The following is a 19,150-nucleotide window of genomic DNA, read 5'->3' as shown; positions in this document are numbered from 1 at the left end:
AAAGTGACGCGTCCCTTTCTCAGCCCGAAACGCAAGCGAAACACCAGCAGCGGTCCCTGCAGGTTTCCGTAGTGTAGCGGCTATCACGTTCGCCTAACACGCAAAAGGTACCCGGTTTGAGACCGGGTGGAAACAGCCTTGTTTTGCACGCTCCTGTACTTCACAGAGGTCTTGAGTGACCGGTCATTTGTTCCCAATGTATTTCCGGTGCCTTCGTGCACTCTTGTACCAAATGCACGTTCCTTCTGTACGCTGAGCCGATCATTTGCAATTGGGCTGTGCCGACAGACCAGGACGAGCTCTGTCGGCTCAAAAGCAGCGCAGGACCTGCAAGAACAACAGAAAGATTAACATCCAGCGGGGGCCTCTTAGTGAGCCCAAGATCTCATCAAGAATCGGCTCCAGCAACAGGGCTGGGTGCATTGTTCCATTCTCCGCCCACTCTCGGTGTAAACAAGTCCCTCCTGGTCTCTGCTTGAAATGCACTTTCCTGCGTTTGCTTTGGTGTAACTGGCTTCCCCTGCATGGGCGAATGTGAAGAAGATCCTTAGTAAGTCATTGAAGAAAACCAAGAAGAGGTCGGAGTGGCCTCTGTCGTTCATCAACGATCCAGTCAGGCAGTACTCCTCTGTAAAGCGCCTTTCGTTCACATCGATTGGCTTTTTTTTGCCATTATTTGTGCAAGTAGTGAAAGCAGTAATAGCAGACGCCCCTATTCTGCCATGACCCGGATTCGAACCGGGGTTGGTGCAGCCATACGACAGAAAGCAGTGTCGTCAAGCCCTGACATCCCTCTCTCTCCACCTCTCTACCTCTCCCTACCCCTCTCTGCTCTTTCTCTCTCACTCTGGAGTTTATTTTCCAGACAGAAATCCAGCTCCATCCCTCCTGTGGAAGATTGGTGATGCAGGATGAGAGCCCCTAAGCGAGAGCACTGCAGCGGCAGGTTCTGTGGTCTGTTTCAAATCCACCTGCGACGAGACACCGAGGAGAAATGAAGAGCCCCAGTTGCGCTAGAAAATCACCCGGGAAAGAGACTTTCAATGTAGGAAAAAAAAGTTGTTAGTAACAGACATAATATGTTTGTTTTGTTTTTTTAATCGCTGCGATGTGTGACTAAGCTCATACGACTAAGAGTCGCCCCCTTTTATCTAGATCTGGTAACCTGCTCGTCGCTGGTGGGCCAGATCGTGTCCCCCATCACTATACTGGGGCAATAGGACCCACACAGACCGCAGGGTGAGCACCCCCTGCTGGTCCCACAGAGAGGGAGAGGTAGAGGTAGGAAGAGAGGTAGGGAGGGGAAAAGGGAGAGGTAGGGAGAGAGGTAGAGAGAGGGAGAGGTAGAGGTAGGGAGAGAGAGGAGGAGTACAAATTCAAGCAGAAGCCTGATTGGAGCACTGTTGTATGGCCCTGACATCAATCCCTCAACTCTCTGCATAAATCAGTGTCTTATGGCCATGACATCCCACCCCCACCACTCTCAGTGGAAAGCACTGTCGTATAACCATGACACCCCACCTCCACCGCTCTCTGAGAAAAGCAGTATCTTCAAGCCCTGACATCCCACCCCCGCCACTCTCTACGTAAAGAAGTGTCGGATGGCCCTGACATCCACCCCTCCACTCTCTGCATAAAGTAGTGTCGTCAAGCCCTGACATCCCACCCCCGCCACTATCTGCGTAAAGCAGTACCTTCAGGCCCTGACATCCCACCCCCGCCACTCTCTGTGTAAAGCAGTATCGTCAGGCCCTGACATCCCACCCCTGCCACTCTCTGCATAAAGAAGTGACACCTTCCCCTCAACTCTCTGCAGAATGCAGTGTCGTCAGGCCCTGACATCGCACCCCTGCCACTCTCTGCGTAAAGCAGTATTGTCAGGCCCTGACATCCCACCCCTGCCACTCTCTGCCTAAAGAAGTGTCGTATGGCCCTGACACCCACCCCTCCACTCTCTGCGTTAAGCTGTGTTGTCAGGCCCTGACATCCCACCCTCGCCACTCTCTGTATAAAGCAGTGTCATATGGCCCTGACATCCCAACCCCGCCACTCTCTGTGTAAAGCAGTGTCATATGGCCCTGACATCCCACCCCCACCACTCTCTGTGTAAAGCACTGTCGTATGGCCCTGACATCACACCCCCACCACTCTCTGCGGAAAGCACTGTCGTATAGCCCTGACACCCACCCCTCCAATCATTGAATAAAGCAGTGTCGTTAAGCCCTGACATCCCACCCCTCCACTCTCTGCGTTAACCTGTGTTGTCAGGCCCTGACACCCCACCTCCGCCATTCTCTGTGTAAACAGTGTCATATGTGCCTGACATCTGACCCCCACAACTCAGCTACGGTGCCGGCAGAATTCTCCTCTTTTATAGCCGCTTGGACACACCGCTCTGAGCCATCTGCATTCACGAAGCCCTGAGTCTGCCGGCTGAGCAAGCTGCCTCCTTTACACGGAACAGGAGCCCAGACACACCGTCTCCACTAATGTGTTTACTACATCTATAGATCTGACCCCCTACAGCCCCGATATTCCTGGACAGGATATTTACCACCAGCCTGGTGAACTTTTCATCTTGACCTCTCCCAGGAGGAGCACAATTAACACAGAATCCTCTCTCCATTTAGCAAATAACACAAAACACTGTTTACTTGTCAAGACAGAAAACCAGGCTGCTCTAGGTGAGGCTTAAACTCACAACCTCGGCATGAGTCCACTGAATATGTCATTTTACATGGCCTGAACCAGGAAAGAGGTTGGAAGTCAAGAAGTTATGGTTTTGTTTTAATACTTGCCTACTCTTTTAATTTTTCGGTCAAATCTTATTTGGGAGTACTTTCAATGGATGTTAATCTTTGTCCCGATGCACGATTCTGGGCCATGGTGTGTCTTGAATAATGTTCTTATAGGCTTCAGTTTGGAAAAGTGCGCTCTTCAGAAGCTACCGAAACCGCTAATGGTTACATAACACTTAATGCAAAAGCAACGTTCGGGTTTGAAAAAAAAATATTACTTGCTATGAATACAAACACTGTTACAGGAGGCGTGTTAGGGCTATTTTAGCTTAGATCATCAATTCATCTTACATTTCTACTCCATCTATATCAACAGCGTCATCGCTACTGAGCGCTAAAGGCAGGTCCTGGCAATACAATCTTCTTTAGAAAACATTTTTAAAACTATTTCCACTACCATACATAAAGTAAAAGATACCGATTGCACGCAACGAATAAAATCTCTCATCCAGGGACGTTGTAGCTAGATGCAAATTCCAATCGAAAATGTATCAGCTTTAAAATTTTCTTTTGGATCCACAGGACGATCAGCATGAGACTCAAAATATACCTGTGTTTGATTGTACAGCATAGATTGTACAGCATGTATGTTTACATTTATGTTAAAATTAAGGTAAATATATCAAAATATCAACATCCAACTTCACAGTGCTAACGTACTGTAACAGTGCTTGTCAAATTCTCAAACAAATCTGCGTTGTATTTCTAAACTCTTTTAGCAGAGGACGCAACAGGAGTATAAATGATATCTCCCGCCAGCCATTCAAAGATACTTTTCCAAGGGTGAATATGGATTTCTGGGGAGTTGCGGTGTTGATCACTATTGGACTTCCCCGGTCTCAAGTGTTGTTGTTGGACACGGGCAAAAGACTCGCATTTTCTGCAAATATAAAGAGGGTTAAGGTTTCGGCTTTAGCGGAGACAGTGTTTACAACAATAATAAGAGGATCGTCCCTGGGTGGGTTTGAACCACCAACCTTTCAGTTAACAGCCAAACACGCTCGCCAATTGCGCCACAGAGACTGATGAGAGAGGCTTTTCTCCATTCGCACCTTTCCGGTCAAAAAATAAACATTGCTTGCATTTTCTTGCCAGTCGGCAATATTCCTACTGCTCTGATAGCCAAGAATTACATTTCATTTTTCACAAGCTGTATGAATTTCTTGAAAAACAAGTTGTTGCAGAAAGGAAATGCATTCATGCTTTAAACTAAATCAAGCCCTATGCGGTTGTCCAAGATGGTAGTCTCTGCACAAAAAGACAGGAAGAAAGGCACAGCTGGGATGTGGAGCCAGGATCTCCTCTTTTCTGATCGCCCTATCATCTCATATCGCCGACCACCTAATCTGCGTAACCTCCTTGTTCACAGCTCCCTTGACCGCCCTCAACAACCATCCACACCAGGCACTTTCCCTTCCAACAGAGCTCGCTGTATCACTTGCGAGTACACAGCCACCACCACACTCATTCAAGGCCCCTCAGGACAATTCCGGATCACCCAGACAGCATCTTGTACCTCCAGCAACCTTATTTACTGTATCTCTTGCAGTAAATGCCCAGCCATCTACATTGGAGAAACAGGAAGGAGACTCGGAGACCGCTTCAGAGAACACGTCAGGGCTGTGAAGATTAAAGATCTCTCCAAGCCCATTGTTTCTCATTTCACCTCTGACGGCCACGACCACACTAATCTCTCCGTCTGTGTTCTCAAAGACGGTTTTCCGAACTCATACATCAGAAAGACCACCGAAACTAAAATTATTCTGCAGTTAGGATCACACATTCTCCCTTCCCTTAACGACAGATTACTGTTCTTTTAAATTTTCTCCATTCATTGGAAGTTTCATTTCACACCTCTCTGCACCCATTCTGACTTCACACCTCTTGATTGGCCTCTCTTTCTGTCCCCTGCTCCCGCCTCTCACTCCTCCTCCCTCCCAACCTTTGTTCTCCAGCTACTTTACCTTTGCCTACTGCCCTGTCTCTCTCACACCTGAAGAAGGCTCCACGGCCGAAACGTTGTGTTCTCTTTCTTCTTTTTTTCAGCATGGAATAAACCTATTACTTGTTCCTTTGCAGCCTACGCATGCTGACGCAGCTACCCACCTGAACTACAAAAGATATATATTCATTCAGTTACAAAGAGTTACATATATCAAGAGGACATACGTTCAGTATATCATTCATTAAGACCGTTTCATAAAGTGAACTTGGTTACAACTTCTACATTAGATACTCAAACAAGTACATAACTCTTAGGAATTAAATTGATATCAACTGGTTGGGATAACAATTGAATTCTCGAGCTGTAATGCATTGAAGTTGAATACTCATCCAATCTTTGGGGATTCAGATCTCCTGCGGGCACAAAGAAACAGTTGCAGGCTGTTGCTGTCCAATCCGCGCTCTCTGGCTCGGTGCCAGGCTGTGCTGTGCGGCTTGCGACGGTGCGCTGCTGATGCTCACTGTTGGCTTTAACTAGCAAAGTTTGTGCACAGGAGAAAAGATGACTGTGGGTCCCAGCAAGTCAGGAAGAGGACCGGTTCGTTCCTGATGAAGAGCTAGTTCTGAATAGTAATTCAGCTGTCCACAGTTCCGACCTGTTCATGAGGCCTGCTGCTGGTTACTCTCTGGCAACCTCCACTCTATACTCTTAGAACAAAGGAAAGTTCTGGCACTCGGATACACTGGCCGTTCCGTGGTTGTCCGGGCTGAGTCTCAGGATGGTCAGGAGGCGCGCTACGAGAATGTCCTGCCCTTGGGAGCCTTCTGCTCCTGGGCCGTCCTGCCCTGGAATTCTCCTTTGAATTCCCTTTAGAACAGTCCACAGAATCCTCTCCAGAATCTTACTGAATCTTGTTGAATCTGAATCTGAATCTGAATCTCAATCTGAATCTTACAGGCTCTCTGTGTTGCCTGTTTTTACCTGGAGGAACTTCAGCTCATTGATTGGCTGAAAGTTCCATGGGCATCAGAGTCCCACGTGGGTTACTCGGCCCTACCAGTCCCTGATTGGTTGATCAAGGTGAGATATGAGTCACTTAGTCCTGACACTTAGTAATGCAGTCCAGATGTCCAACTGGCACTCCCTAGACAGATAGGCGTCAATGGATGACCATTGATCATGATAGCCAGGCTTAGCTAAGTGCATCCCCCTTTGGGAGCTGTCCTTATCAAAAGAAAACATCTTGCATGAATGGTTTCTCTGTGGCTGCACCACAGAGATGAACAGAGAAATGGGGCCTCATTTGGGAAGCTCAGAAACACTTAATTCTGCCTTATTAATAAGCCTCGCCGCTACATATCCCCCCTTTTTGAAGGTCACGAGGTCCAGAGCCGTTGTTGCCTTCAAAACAAAACAGAGTTAAGTGATGTCCCTTGCCATTAGAACATTAACCTTAAATGTCTACATTACTCCTTGAGAATTCATACCGGAACCAGCATTGGGAACAAACAGGATGAATAACATCTGGAGTATGTATAAACACGGTAGGAGACATTATCTCAGTCTAGGAATTACACATCAGGAAGTTCACTGTCAATATCTGATACCTCTGTAGCAGATATTTGGGGAGAAGTCACTTCCTTTCTTTTGACATGCTACCTTTGACTCATTCGTGCTACCCGGAGTACATCTTGATGCGAGAGTACAGCATTCAGAGTACACTGTCAGTCATGATCTAGCTACCTGGCAGTAGTTTTACAACAACAACAGTTCCTGTTCAAAGCCCCCCGATAAACCACAACACCTGTGTTGGGTATCTGCTAGGGTGGTTTGGAGGTTTGTTCCATTAAAGCAAACTAACTACCCGTACCTCTTCAGGGCTTACTGTTTCTTGGATTTCTATCCAATTCAATAGTGTGGCACCTGAAGGCATCCATGACCTCAAGTTTGGTCTTATGTTGTCTGGTTCCAGACCGTACAGTGTTAAGTTACCATGCTGTACTATGGCCTCCTCGGAAACTTACAGGAAAACTGTTTGATTAGGTAGCTGCATTGCTGTAGCTGTATCATGCCTGTCACAAGTCATAGTGTCAGTTAAATGTGGTGTCCTGACCAGCCATTTACTTCCCACCTGCTCTTCATGGGGTTCATTAACCTCCCTCTGCTCGTTAGCAGCTTTACACCCTTCATTGGTGAATCGTTTAGACACAGCCAATGGATAGCTTTGGTAGCCATACCCATCTCAAGATTTGGAACCGAATTCAATCTTGGATTGCCTTCTGGGTGAGCTATGAGCGATGGGGTTAATGTCACATACTCCTCTACTGAAAAGAGTGGAATCAAGTGGGTTGGGATTTGTGCCATGGTTAGACTGGCTACAGTGGCACTAAACTCCCTTAACAGGTCTTGTGTCAACATTCTGGCCTGTTGCACACAAGCATAAACCCACTGTATAACACCAACAATCATGTCCACTGGTTGGGGAATAAGGTTTAACCCTGTTGCATAGGAAATTGCCTGTAGGGTTTTCCCTAAGCTTTCCAACTTTTTCTGCTGTCGATACAGTCTGTCACTACCCTCTGGCATTTCTGACACCTGCCTTCTTGGGGCAGTCAGGGTGAGAGTGCCAGTAGCACACAAACCTACCAGAAATAGCAAATGTGCAACAGTGGCGGCAGCAATCAGTCCTCCCAAAAGTCTTTTCGGGTGGCTGATCCCAGTCATCTCCTTCTGAGTGACTGTTGCCTTTCTAAGCTGGCGCAGCATGTACATGGTGTCTTCCTCAGTATGCCCTGTGGCATCTTGGGCACCAACATCCTGGAAATCTGGGGAGATCTGACACAGCTGCTGATGCTGCTCCTCCTTTTCCAGGATCAGGATCTGCTTTTTCGATTTGTCCATGCCTGTGCTCTAAGAACCCTGCAGGGGGTGGTGCAGCGGTGGAGCATGCCTGACCCTCAGCTGAGTGGTCATCTGGAGCACCTGAGTGATCTGGGATTGTTACCCTATTCTCACTGTTCAGGTCCATGCACACTTCCTGATTGAGGAATCCTTCTATCGGCATGTTTACAATCGTTCGCTGGGGGTAGGTGTAGGACACCTGCTCGCTCCCCCCCTCCCTCGCTAGGGGTTCAGGGAGCTGCCCCAGCACTGGGATAGCTAGTTCACTGTCTTTGAAATCACTATCACTCACCAGGCCCATGTCAGTGCAGGTGGGGATTCTGACACCTCTCTTTGCGATGTCCTGCACTGGCAGGCGGGTGACTTTACCATCCAGCTCCAGTCTGGCTGAACCACTGTTGGTCAGACTCAGACTGACAAACTGAGCTGTTGGCTGTAAGAAAACCGGCTCGGCTTTCATTCCCTGTCCCTTCTGGGGGACTGGGTGTGTAGGCAACCCTGCCGTTGAGGCAGGAACAATCAGGTCAGTCTCACTCACTACCTGGTAGTTGTGAGAAATAATGTTACCTGACTGCAGGTTCCCTGGGTCACAGCAGAGGGAATCGGCATCTGGGATCAGGTGTGTCCACAGCGCAGTAGTCTCAGCGTCCAGCTGGACCTCCTGTCTAACCTGTAAATGTTGCACCAGGGGCACCTGGCGGTGGCCCAGCGACAGCTGCTCAAGCAGATCCTCACTAATAGAGGACCTCTCAGGGCTAAGGGTGAGGGCTTCATCACCAACCTGCTCTCCTGCCATCTGGATCCCTTCCACCACTGCGGGGTGGTGGTCCTGACCCCTCTTGGGTGCCAGGGTGCACGGGGAAAGCTCCTTTTCATCGCCAGGTGGGGAGATCTGCTCCTTTTTAGGGACTTAAAAGGTGTGTGCTTTACCTGGTGGATCAGGCGGCTGCTTGGAGCACCGCTCCTGTGGCAGGGAGGCTGTTGGGACCTCAGCCGGGACACGACTTCCCGGTATATCCGGGGAACAAGGAATTATTTTTATTTCTTGTCCAGAGGGAACAGAAGGAATCTCCACATAGGCTTCTGTGTTCGGTGGGCACTGTGTGAGCACAGTCTGCCTCTTGGCCCCCCTTTCCTTCTGTACAGAAGGCTTAGGAGCCTTGACCTGTTTCCACACCTTGCCTTTCTGGTGATCCACCAAAGGTTCCTCTCTGAGTCGCATGCCCTTTTCTTTTTCTACCCGTTTGAGCTTGCCGTGTGACATCAACCACCTTTCAACCACAGTGTCAATCAGTGTCTCACTGGGTAAGACATCTCCCATGGCAGACTTGAGGTAAAAGCTTCCTGCTTTTCCTCTGTGTTTTACTGCCTGCTCTGTGACTTCAGGGGTGGAGTCAGCACTCACTTGGGAGTGGCTGAATTCATCCAGGCAGGAACCCTTCCGCTCAATCACATAGACTGAGGGAGGGAGAGGGGGCGGGTCTCCGCCTCCTCCAGTGGAGAGTATCAGCTCATTCACGCTTCCGGCAGCCTTGGGGAGCGGTTGTCCCTGTCCTAATAAAGCTTGTTCAAGCCTGGCCAGGCGGGTGGCTACTGAATCCTTTTGTTCAGCTTTTTCTAGCCCTTTCCCTCCCCCGGTGTTCTCATGGCACTTAGGACGCTGGGTGCGGTCCTGTGTGAGTGCTTTGGAACGGGGCTTAGCCAGCTCAGGAGCCTGTGCTCCTTCGAGCAGGGGGGAATTAACCCTGCTGGCTCTGACGGCGAACACAGTCGCTTTAACAGCTTTTTGCTCAGAGTGACTTTGGACATCATACTCCCAGGCTTTCTGCACGAATCTCTTAATATCAGTCATTTTCATGGTCTGTGCATCTGTATGCATTAAGATCATCTTTCTGACTGACGGGTGTTCTCTTCGCAACCCTCATCATTTTGCCCTGCAAAATAAGTTCGTCTAAGTCTCTCGTAATATTCGCGAGGGGACTCTGCTCTCTCGTGCTTAATGTTAAGGGCGCCGGCTATCGCGGCAGTCGGGTCAATAAACGCACTGTATTCTCGGATAAGTGCTTGACACAGCTCTTCAAAGTCATCACAGACTTTCTTCATCTGCCTAGCCATCCACTCATGTACAGCTCTGCTGCTAGTTTTCCTGACCAGAAACACTTTCTCCTGTTCTGTGGCGTTTGGCAGGTACTGCAGGGTATACCTGAGGTCTTGAATATAACTCTCGATATTATTCTCTGACACTGCAGGGTAAAATCTCTCCATGTCCTTCGCTAGCTCTCTCAGAGAATGGAGGTTTATTCTCCTAGCTTCTCCGCTGATGGAGATATGACGGAGATCATGGTCAGACCTGTCACTGCTAGAGAGAGTGCTTAATAGCGACTCGAATTCAGACCTTTTAGCAACCATCGTTAAACTTAAAGAGTATCAATTTTAAGTACGAAATCACAGTTCTACCACAGAAAACCATAAGATAAAGTATGCAATCAACCCAGTAGATCGCAAAAGATCACAAAACAATCAGGCACTGCTTAAAGAGCAAGGGGAACTTTTTTCCTTGCGGCTTTCAGCACACTGTATTGTCGAGTTTGAAACCCGTGGTGTTTTATATTGAATTATTCAGCTTGGTTGACTCATTTCAGTCTTACCATAGCCCGTCCAGGGACACCAATAAATGTAGTGTGCTCTCTGAAGGCACCAGTTTTGTAGGGTTTGGGCATTTACGGGGACATTTATTAATTGTAGCCATAAATCACAAAATGATTCTTTTGATGGCCTTAGAATCCAACCATGGGATATAACTCAAACAACGCACACACACGGGTACTAATACACGAGGATACATTTATTAATACATAAAATATGCATATAAACCTAACAGATCTTATCGAGAGGGTTATCAGAATACAAAAGGTATATATACAATCAATTACAAAGAGTTACATATATCAAGAGGACATACGTTCAGTATATCATTCATTAAGACCGTTTCATAAAGTGAACTTGGTTACAACTTCTACATTAGATACTGAAAACAAGTACATAACTCTTAGGAATTAAGTTGATATCAACTGGTTGGGATAACATTTGAATTCTCAAGCTGTAATGCATTGAAGTTGAATACTCATCCAATCTCTGGGGATTCAGATCTCCTGCGGGCTCTCTGGCTCCGTGCCAGGCTGTGCTGTGCTGCAGATGCTCACTGACCGGCTAGTTAGTGTTGGCTTTAACGAGCAAAGTTTGTGCACAGGAGAAAAATTGACTGTGGGTCCCAGCAAGTAAGGAAGAGGACCGGTTCATTCAGCTGATTCAGCTGTCCACAGTTCCGACCAGTTCACAAGGCTTGCTGCTGGTGCTAACCTCAGGTGGATCCTCTGGTTACTCTCTGGCAACCTCCGCTCTAGACTCTTAGAACAAAGGAAAGTTCTGGCACTCGGACACACTGGCCGTTCCGTGGTTGTCCGGGTTGAGTCTCAGGATGGTCAGGAGGCACACTGCGAGAATGTCCTGCCCTTGGGAGCCTTTTGCTCCTGGGCTGTCCTGCCCTGCAATTCTCCTTTGAATTCCCTTTAGAAAAGTCCACGAAATAGTCTCTCAGGCCCTCTGTGTTGCCTGTTTTTACCTGGAGGAACTTCAGCTCGTTCAATGGCTTAAAGTTCCATGGGCATCAGAGTCCCACGTGGGTTACTCGGCCCTACCAGTCCCTGATTGGTTGATCAGGGTGAGATATGAGTCACTTACTCCTGACACTTAGGAATGCAGTCCAGATGTCCATCTGGCACACCCTAGACAGATAGGCGCCAATGGATGACCATTGATCATGATAGCCAGGCTTAGCTAAGTGCATCCCCATTTGGGAGCTGTCCCTTAACAAAAGAAAACATCTTTAAATCAGCCTGCATGAATAGTTTCTCTGTGGCTGCACCACAGAGATGAACAGAGAGATGGGGCCTCATTTGGAAAAGCACAGCAACACTTAATTCTGGCTTATTAACAAGCATTGCCGCTACAAGTGAAAGACTGAAGTGAAATAGAGCGGGGACGAAGGCAGTGAAGAGAGAGAACGTGGGAAGAAGAGAAAAACGCAAGGGAAAAAAAGTAGCGTCGTAAAAGAGGTGACGGAGCTGTCCTCTCTATAAGAAGGGTGCCAGTGAGCCCTGCTCTCGCTTACGGCCACACCCCCTTGAGCATGCCTGATCTCGTCTGATCTCGGAAGCTGAACAGGGATGGGCCTGGTTAGTACTTGGATGGGAAACCGCCTGGGAATACCAGGTGCTGTAAGCTTTTAAGCGCAGGAGGTGCCCTATCCCCGCTCGCTCGCTCATTCCCCTGTTCACACGTGCAGTGCGGCTTGTCCGTCTGTTTATTTGTCAGCTTTGGCGAGACACGGGTGCTTGTGTATTAGCGTGAGCGTTTTTTATTCTGATCATGAACAGTTTTACAAGTCCGCAAAGGATCGAGGAAAGGTTTATCGCCAGCTGAAAAGAGACACAGCGCTTCGGCTGTGGAGACTTTTTCAGCTGGCGTTCTGGGAGTCGCGTTTTTCAGAATTGTATTGAGATCGTTTTCCACAGAGCTCAGATGTCAAAGCACAGCAGCAGCTCTCCACAGCGATCCTCTATAGCGCCCTTTCTCCCGCAGCTCCGTCCTCATTGGAAGGAAGCAAGAGTGAAAGGCTGAAGTGAAATAGAGCGGGGACGAAGGCAGTGAAGAGAGAGAACGTGGGAAGAAGAGAAAAACGCAAGGGAAAAAAAGCAGCGTCGTAAAAGAGGTGACGGAGCTGTCCTCTCAATAAGAAGGGTGCCAGTGAGCCTTGCTCTCGCTTACGGCCACACCCCCTTGAGCACGCCTGATCTCGTCCGATCTTGGAAGCTAAGCAGGGATGGGCCTGGTTAGTACAGATGCAGCCATTCAAAATGCGCATGTGATACCGCATTATTTTCCGGTACGCTGTACGCAGTCTACCGCGAGTTACCGGTAAATACCGCTAGCAAAATAATAGTATCCGGAATTTCCGCAAGGTGGAGCTAATAAAGCTCAACCTCTCATGTTTGAGCTGTAGCCATCAAAGTCTTTAACGAAGATATTACTAATAGTATTAATAATAAATGACCTTGGACAAGCTGTAAACTCAAAGTATTGCCCTGGTCCACATTATTTTTTTCATTGACCGTCTTTGTAAAAGTAACACCACAGCATTTCACAATCACGCATTTTTTTCCAATCGTGCAAAGTACAGTAATTTTTGAGAATCGATTCACCATGCCTTTCACATGCTCATAAAAGAGATTGATTTAGGAACATAAACATATTACCGTATGCAAACTGTACTGTATACAGTATGTATATGTATATTTAATGTCTTAACTGTGCCCGTTTAAGTATTGAATATTTATATGGAATTTTACCACTGAAGGGAAATCTTAGTGCCTGAGCATAAAAAGAATAGGAACATACTGCAACGCGTGTGAAGGCCATAAACGATATTAATTTTGGAACATAAACATACAGTATATGGCTGGTCTCGGTACTTTAAAGAAAACATACACGAAACATGGTTTCATTATGACCAGAATCGGTCTTAACACCGATAATACGTAAATACTGCTCACGTATATGTTTCTAGGTTTATATTATGCATTTCATACGGTCCAATTACTTTTGAGCAACTGATAAGAAGCGCGAAACGGTATGCCCAGGGCGTTCTAGTTTTCGTTTTGTTTTAATGCATTGCAGTGGATTGATTAGAGATATCAAGTACATACAAGTCATTTTTTAAATGTTGTAGTTCATCTTGTAAAAATGTTAAGAGTACATCATCTGTGAACAATTACACAGGTTCTGTTTCCATATTGCAGATTTTGGTTACGTAATATTATTTTCTAGATTTCACGTTGTGAATATATGATTTGGGCAAACAGAGCCGCAAAGAAGTACATTATGGGTTGTTGTTTTTTTTTGCAGTTTTATCTAGAACAAGCGATGCTTAAACCTTTGTCTGATTCTTGTGAAACTATCCACACGACAGTTACAGTACCTAGGAGTTGACTTCAGTGATGTCACTGATGGGATGTTTCTAAAAATCCATCCTCTGTAAAACGTCTTCTCTAGTTGTCCTGCATATGTATTCGCTAATGAAGCTGTGTGTTCTGAGCCTGGTTCTCTACATTTCTGTATGAACCAGCTTAGAGGGCTAAAGACAGCTTGTGTTTAAATTGAGTGTAAGGTAATTTATGCTAAAGTCATGGTCAGCATTTATTATTGTACTGTGCTGTAAACTTGTTCTGTGCCTAATTACATTATTTTATAACTTTATCAAATCTGTACATTGTCTGTCAGGGCCTGACAACACTGATTGTGATAATTTGCAGGTGCTTCTCGGAAGTGCGTTGGTGGTACAGGCGCCTTCCAAATAATTGAGTCGGGTTTGAATCCCAGCCAGTACAAACCCAAATCTTTTCAAGATAATTTGTGGTCCGCTAACACATCTTTTGAAACACTACAACAGGTAACACCCCGTGTGAAACATCATGAACATCTGTTAAAGCCTGAGTTTTACATACTCTAACGTAAATAAACATTAGTGTCTTCCGGTGTGTGAGCCAATTTCTCCAAAAAAATATTTGTTAGTCTGCCGGGAGGCTGTGCAAGGTGTTAAGAAATAGAATTTCTAAAAGACAGGCTCCCTATAACATCAAGGCAGAAAAAATGCTGTTTTCTCTACAGAAATGCTCTTTACATTTCAGCACTGTTGCAACTCCCTTTATAAAGGGTGTGCACACGTATACAACCAAGGCATTGAAAGTTTTTTTTTTAATTATTGTTCCAAAAAATGTTCTATTTGTTTTCTTTTTAATGTTGTTGATTAAAAGATTTTATTAAATGTGAAAAAAATCTGAATGTGAAAAAAGGTCAAAATGCTATTGAAAAAAATCAGTAATGTGAGGAAAGATGGATTGTGGGAGCCCCTTAACTACCCATGTCATGCTGTATTTCTCACTCATTCTACTGGGAGTGGTGCCGTCGCTTCTGGATAAAGTCTGTCAGTGGTCATTCCAGACGGGTCAGGTATGACTACTCTTCGGCACAAGAGACAGGTGACTTGGGAGGATCCCGACAGTGTCAACTTTCTTTCAGAGCCCGGATAGCTCAGTCGGTAGAACATCAGACTTTTAATCTGAGGGCCCAGGGTTCAAGTCCCTGTTCGGGCGGTTGTGCTGTTCTTAAGTCTATTGTGAATGTCATTCTAAATAGTCTTTTATCTTTCACTCTTCTAGCTGTACTGTGGTTATTTTAAATGTCCATTACTTGTATTTACAGTAGTGTATTTAGTGTTTCATTTCACAAACCGAAAATGTTCAAGTAGATCTTGTCACTCTACTCCACGTAATCATCTAAATTAAATCACAGTAGAGTACAGAACACGCAGTGAGGAGCTCACACAGTGAGTACTCTTGAATATGACAAGAGGAAAGGCACACTGCACATCTGCAGAACATCACGTCCGAGTTTACAGTGACAGCAGAGGTTGGAAGCGACGTATTTTTTTATTACTCGCTCGCTGAACGATCTCTCAAGAAACCTCGGTGAAGATTTAACGGGTGTCTAATAATCACGTTCAAAAAGGTGACGATAAGTTTTTTTAACTAGGTAGCCTTAATGGCAACACGGTGTGAGTAGATCTTAAAGCAGCTGCAGACAGAGTACCCGTAATGGCAACACAGTGCTTTGAGTTCGGCTTTTCTTATTTCTTCGGTAGAACCAGTGGTATCGGAATATACTGATCCGGATAGGAAGCGCTTTCGGTTTCTGATCATTTTTATTGAGCGCTGCTATGGTCTTAGGCGTTGCGTTCAGGTCGCAGTTAACCCTGGAGACGTTTGTTAAAATCTCACTTCTAATAAAGAGGTCTTTCTCATTAGAGTAGAAACGATAGAAGCCTTAAGCGGGAAAAAAATCACAACATCTCGCATTTCACGTGTTTAATGTTAACTGTCTCAGTGGTTGCCTCGGTGATTGATGGCTCTTCTCCCTCGCAGGGTGACGGCAAACTTCTTCAGAGAGGGAGTCTCCCACGCACGGTTTTTCTTTATCAAGAGCTGAGACAACAGAAAAAGACTTCCAACTGACATGAATTACTTCTTGAGCGTTTATGACTGTCTTTAAAAGCTGAGAGCAGGTGAAAAAGTCTTTGGAAATGAGGCAATGACTGCTGACAGTAAACAGAGCTGACGCTCAGCTGCAGACAAGCGCTCCTCTTTAGTATAGTGCTGAGTACCCCCGCTTGTTGCGCGGGAGACTGGGGGTACGTTTCTGTGACAGGGCGCTGGTTTAATTTTTTAACAACCTGACTTCACTTAAAAAAGTATGTACTGTGTACTACGTTTCGGACTAGATAGTGCGGTAGAATATGGAGATCATCTCCAGCTTTGAGCTCAACTGCAACAAGAAGTCATGCTAAATGTAGTATAGTGAGTAGACATCGCCAGACAACAGAACGAGAGAGTAGAAGGCAGGAATATATGGTGTAAGGGCGTGATCTGTGTAGTTAACAAAATAGTTAAAATAATATAAAAACGTCTCTTTATTAAGATACACAACATTGAAGGCGACGAGAGATGAGTGCTTGACGGACTCAAAGCGAGTGCAGTGCAGATTTTAGTTCTCTTACTGGTAGAAACGAACTTCTGAATTTTCGGACTTTTCGTTTAGCTTGCGCCATGGAAGATATGGTAGCCGCGCCGAGAAGCTTTGCTTATGCCCAGCTTTTTCCACCGCTTCTAATGAACCTCGGAGCCCCGGATTTGTATACGGAATACAAGATATGGATGGAGTCGTACAGATTTTTTTTAAATAGCCAGTGGATCTACAGAAGCTCAGGATGCCGTGAGACGTGCTACATTACTGCACTGTATCGGGGCTCCCGTGCAGCGGATTTTCGCCAACCTCCCTGGAGAAAAAGACTGTAGCTGCTTTAGACGCTTCCTTTACACCGCGGAGAAACGGCATAAATTTAGGCAGATAACTTAGTCTCAGGACGAATCTGTTGATGCTTTTGTGACTGCACTAAGAGAACTGGCTAAATCTTGTGACTTTGGAGTATTGGAAACTGACATGTTAAGAGATCAACTTGTGGAAAAATGTGCACATAAGAGACTATAAATTGCTGCAGGAGGAAGGGCTGACTTTAGAAAGAGCTCTTACAGTCGCTAGAATTCATGAAGCAGCTCAAGCAGAATCATGAATGCTTTCTGACCACAGTGACAAAGTGACACTGAACGGGGCGCTCGCTCAAACTTTACAAACAAAAGCCGAGCAGCAGGACGCAGTCATGCTAGAGAAATAGAAGAACAGGGGACGGCTGACATTAAATGTTACAGGTGCGGACTAAGAATGCACAAAGCAGATGAATGCGGAGCGTGAACAGCAAAATGTCTACACTGCAAGAAAACAGGACATTGTGCACATGTCTGCAGAACATCACGTCCGAGTTTAAGGACAAGTATCCCTTTTATTGTTGTTGCTGCCTCCGGTTTACATTTGGCGATGTAAACCAGATTCAGAAAAAAATAATTTGAACAACCTTATTCCCATGCTTCCGCGAAGGCGCGGTGGCCAAGTGGTAAGGCGTCGGTCTCGTAAACCGAAGAGCGTGGGTTCAAGCCCCACTCGTGCCAGTTCCACTTGTCACCGCTTTCCTTTAGTTTCAAAGTCTTAAAAAAACTCGCAATGTAGGGATCTCAATAGTAAGAGAACATAACTGTCGCCAGTGATTAGTATTCTTGCATATCCTGCCTTGTTTTTTAGTCAACAAAGCTTGTTTCTCTTCACACCCATCTTCCGAATGATCGCCTCAGCATTGGGAAGGAACGTGCGCTTGGTACAGCCCCCGACTCCATGGTCTGATCACAAACAGATCTGGTGAGCTGTCAGTCCACGTTGGAAGTAACGTTCGAAAGCACAAAAAATCTGACTTAGGAACGAGAAGACCGTGTTTTTTTAAACGAGTAAACGATAAAATAATATACTGCCTGCAAGACTATGTCAAGTTCAAGTTCAAGTTCAAGTTTATTGTCATTATACTCATACACAGGTATATGGTATAACGGAATGCTATTTAGCTAGCTCTCGGACATAAGTAGTACAAAGAAAAAAACACAACAACAATACAATTGTATAACAAAAGAAAGAGAGAGACAACAGCCGATGTGCAAAAAACAACAGGCAGCGTGCAAAACAACAAAAAGGTAACAGGTTATGTGCAAAAACACGCATCAAAAGAATGAAATAAAGGGATAGAAATGATGGGGAGTGAGCTTTTGACATGTATGGTAGAGATAGGTTTTCAATGTGTGTTTGGGTTTTTGGTAAGAAAGAAGGCACTGTGAGGTTCAGATCATAGGTGAGAGGTCAGGTGAGAGTGAGAGAGGCTGGGAGTTTAACAGTTTGATAGTGCGGGGGTAAAAACTTTCTGAGTCTGGTAGTCCGGACCCAAAAACTCCGGTACCGTTTTCCATGTCATGCTAAACGCCACAAATTGTGTTAGTCCAGTCATATCAATCGTCCTAAAATTACGGAAAATCGGATGCGACTGGTGCAGTCAGCACCTATTTCTTCAGGATAGTCGAGCGGTTTAAAACAGCAAATTCACAGCTTCGTGTTTCACTCTCCAAATAGAGGCACGGGTTCAAATCCCACTCCCGACAATCAGGCGTTTTACCCTGTCTTTTTTACCTGCCTTTACACTGTTTCAGTCTTGTTGTGCTCGCTGACAATCACAGTACGAGGAAAACGGAGAAACTGCTTAGCAAAAACATAACGGACAGAAAAAAGCTTCGTAAACACGTGAATGTGATTAGCAGCAGTAAGGTATGCATTCAAATGTTTAAGGCAGATTTATAAAAGCAGCAGAAGAAAGGTGCAGCCTTTGTGAGAATTCGCGGGTTTTTATGCTGCTTGGACTTCTTTCAAGCCTATGAAGTGACCCCCGTTTTATTTTCATTTTCAAACTTCAGAACCGAATAACGAAAATGTTTCATGTGTGACAGCATTCCGTTGCAAATACCGTTTCCACGATGTATTCAGCGACGGGAATGAAATGTTTTAGTGCTGGCTCAAATGCGAGGAATTTCAGAAAAACCTGGAAAAGCAACGCCTGCAGTAAATGACAAATCTAAAGCGTGTAGTCAGCATGAACAGAACAACGCAATGCTCTGTAAAAACGATCTGAAGCCGCAATTACTCTTTTATCTCGGGCAGTTCATTCCGATACGATGTTTCCGCAGAATAAATGAAATGCCGAACTCCAAACATGTTGTTGTCATTATTGCTGCTGTTGTTTTAAGCTTTAATCAGTGGGTATGTAATGTTGTAAAGGGGCTGGACTACTTTGTTCAGTCCAAATTCCACTATGTGAATTTATGCTTTTTTAATATAAGCATTAACAATACAATGCGTGCTCAAAAACCGTTACTTATTAGCTTAAGAAGCGGCAGTGTTTTGACAA

General features: G+C 45.7%; 2 non-coding genes and 1 pseudogene across 2 annotated transcripts; all 3 read left to right on the top strand.

Annotated features, from left to right (window-relative positions):
- The first annotated feature begins 11,809 nt into the window (after nt 1-11,809).
- LOC138218228 (5S ribosomal RNA) lies at nt 11,810-11,928 on the top strand (annotated as a pseudogene).
- Nucleotides 11,929-14,782: 2,854 nt separating this feature from the next.
- On the top strand, nt 14,783-14,855 carry trnak-uuu (transfer RNA lysine (anticodon UUU)). The gene has a single exon. It is a non-coding gene; the product is annotated as a tRNA-Lys (tRNA).
- Nucleotides 14,856-17,249: 2,394 nt separating this feature from the next.
- Nucleotides 17,250-17,321, top strand: trnat-cgu (transfer RNA threonine (anticodon CGU)). The gene has a single exon. It is a non-coding gene; the product is annotated as a tRNA-Thr (tRNA).
- Nucleotides 17,322-19,150: the final 1,829 nt, after the last annotated feature.

This window comes from Lepisosteus oculatus, chromosome 14 (assembly GCF_040954835.1).
Source record: "Lepisosteus oculatus isolate fLepOcu1 chromosome 14, fLepOcu1.hap2, whole genome shotgun sequence".
Lineage (NCBI taxonomy): Eukaryota > Metazoa > Chordata > Actinopteri > Semionotiformes > Lepisosteidae > Lepisosteus > Lepisosteus oculatus.
Note: the sequence above shows the minus strand (reverse complement) of the source record. Positions and strands in the feature narration are given on the sequence as shown.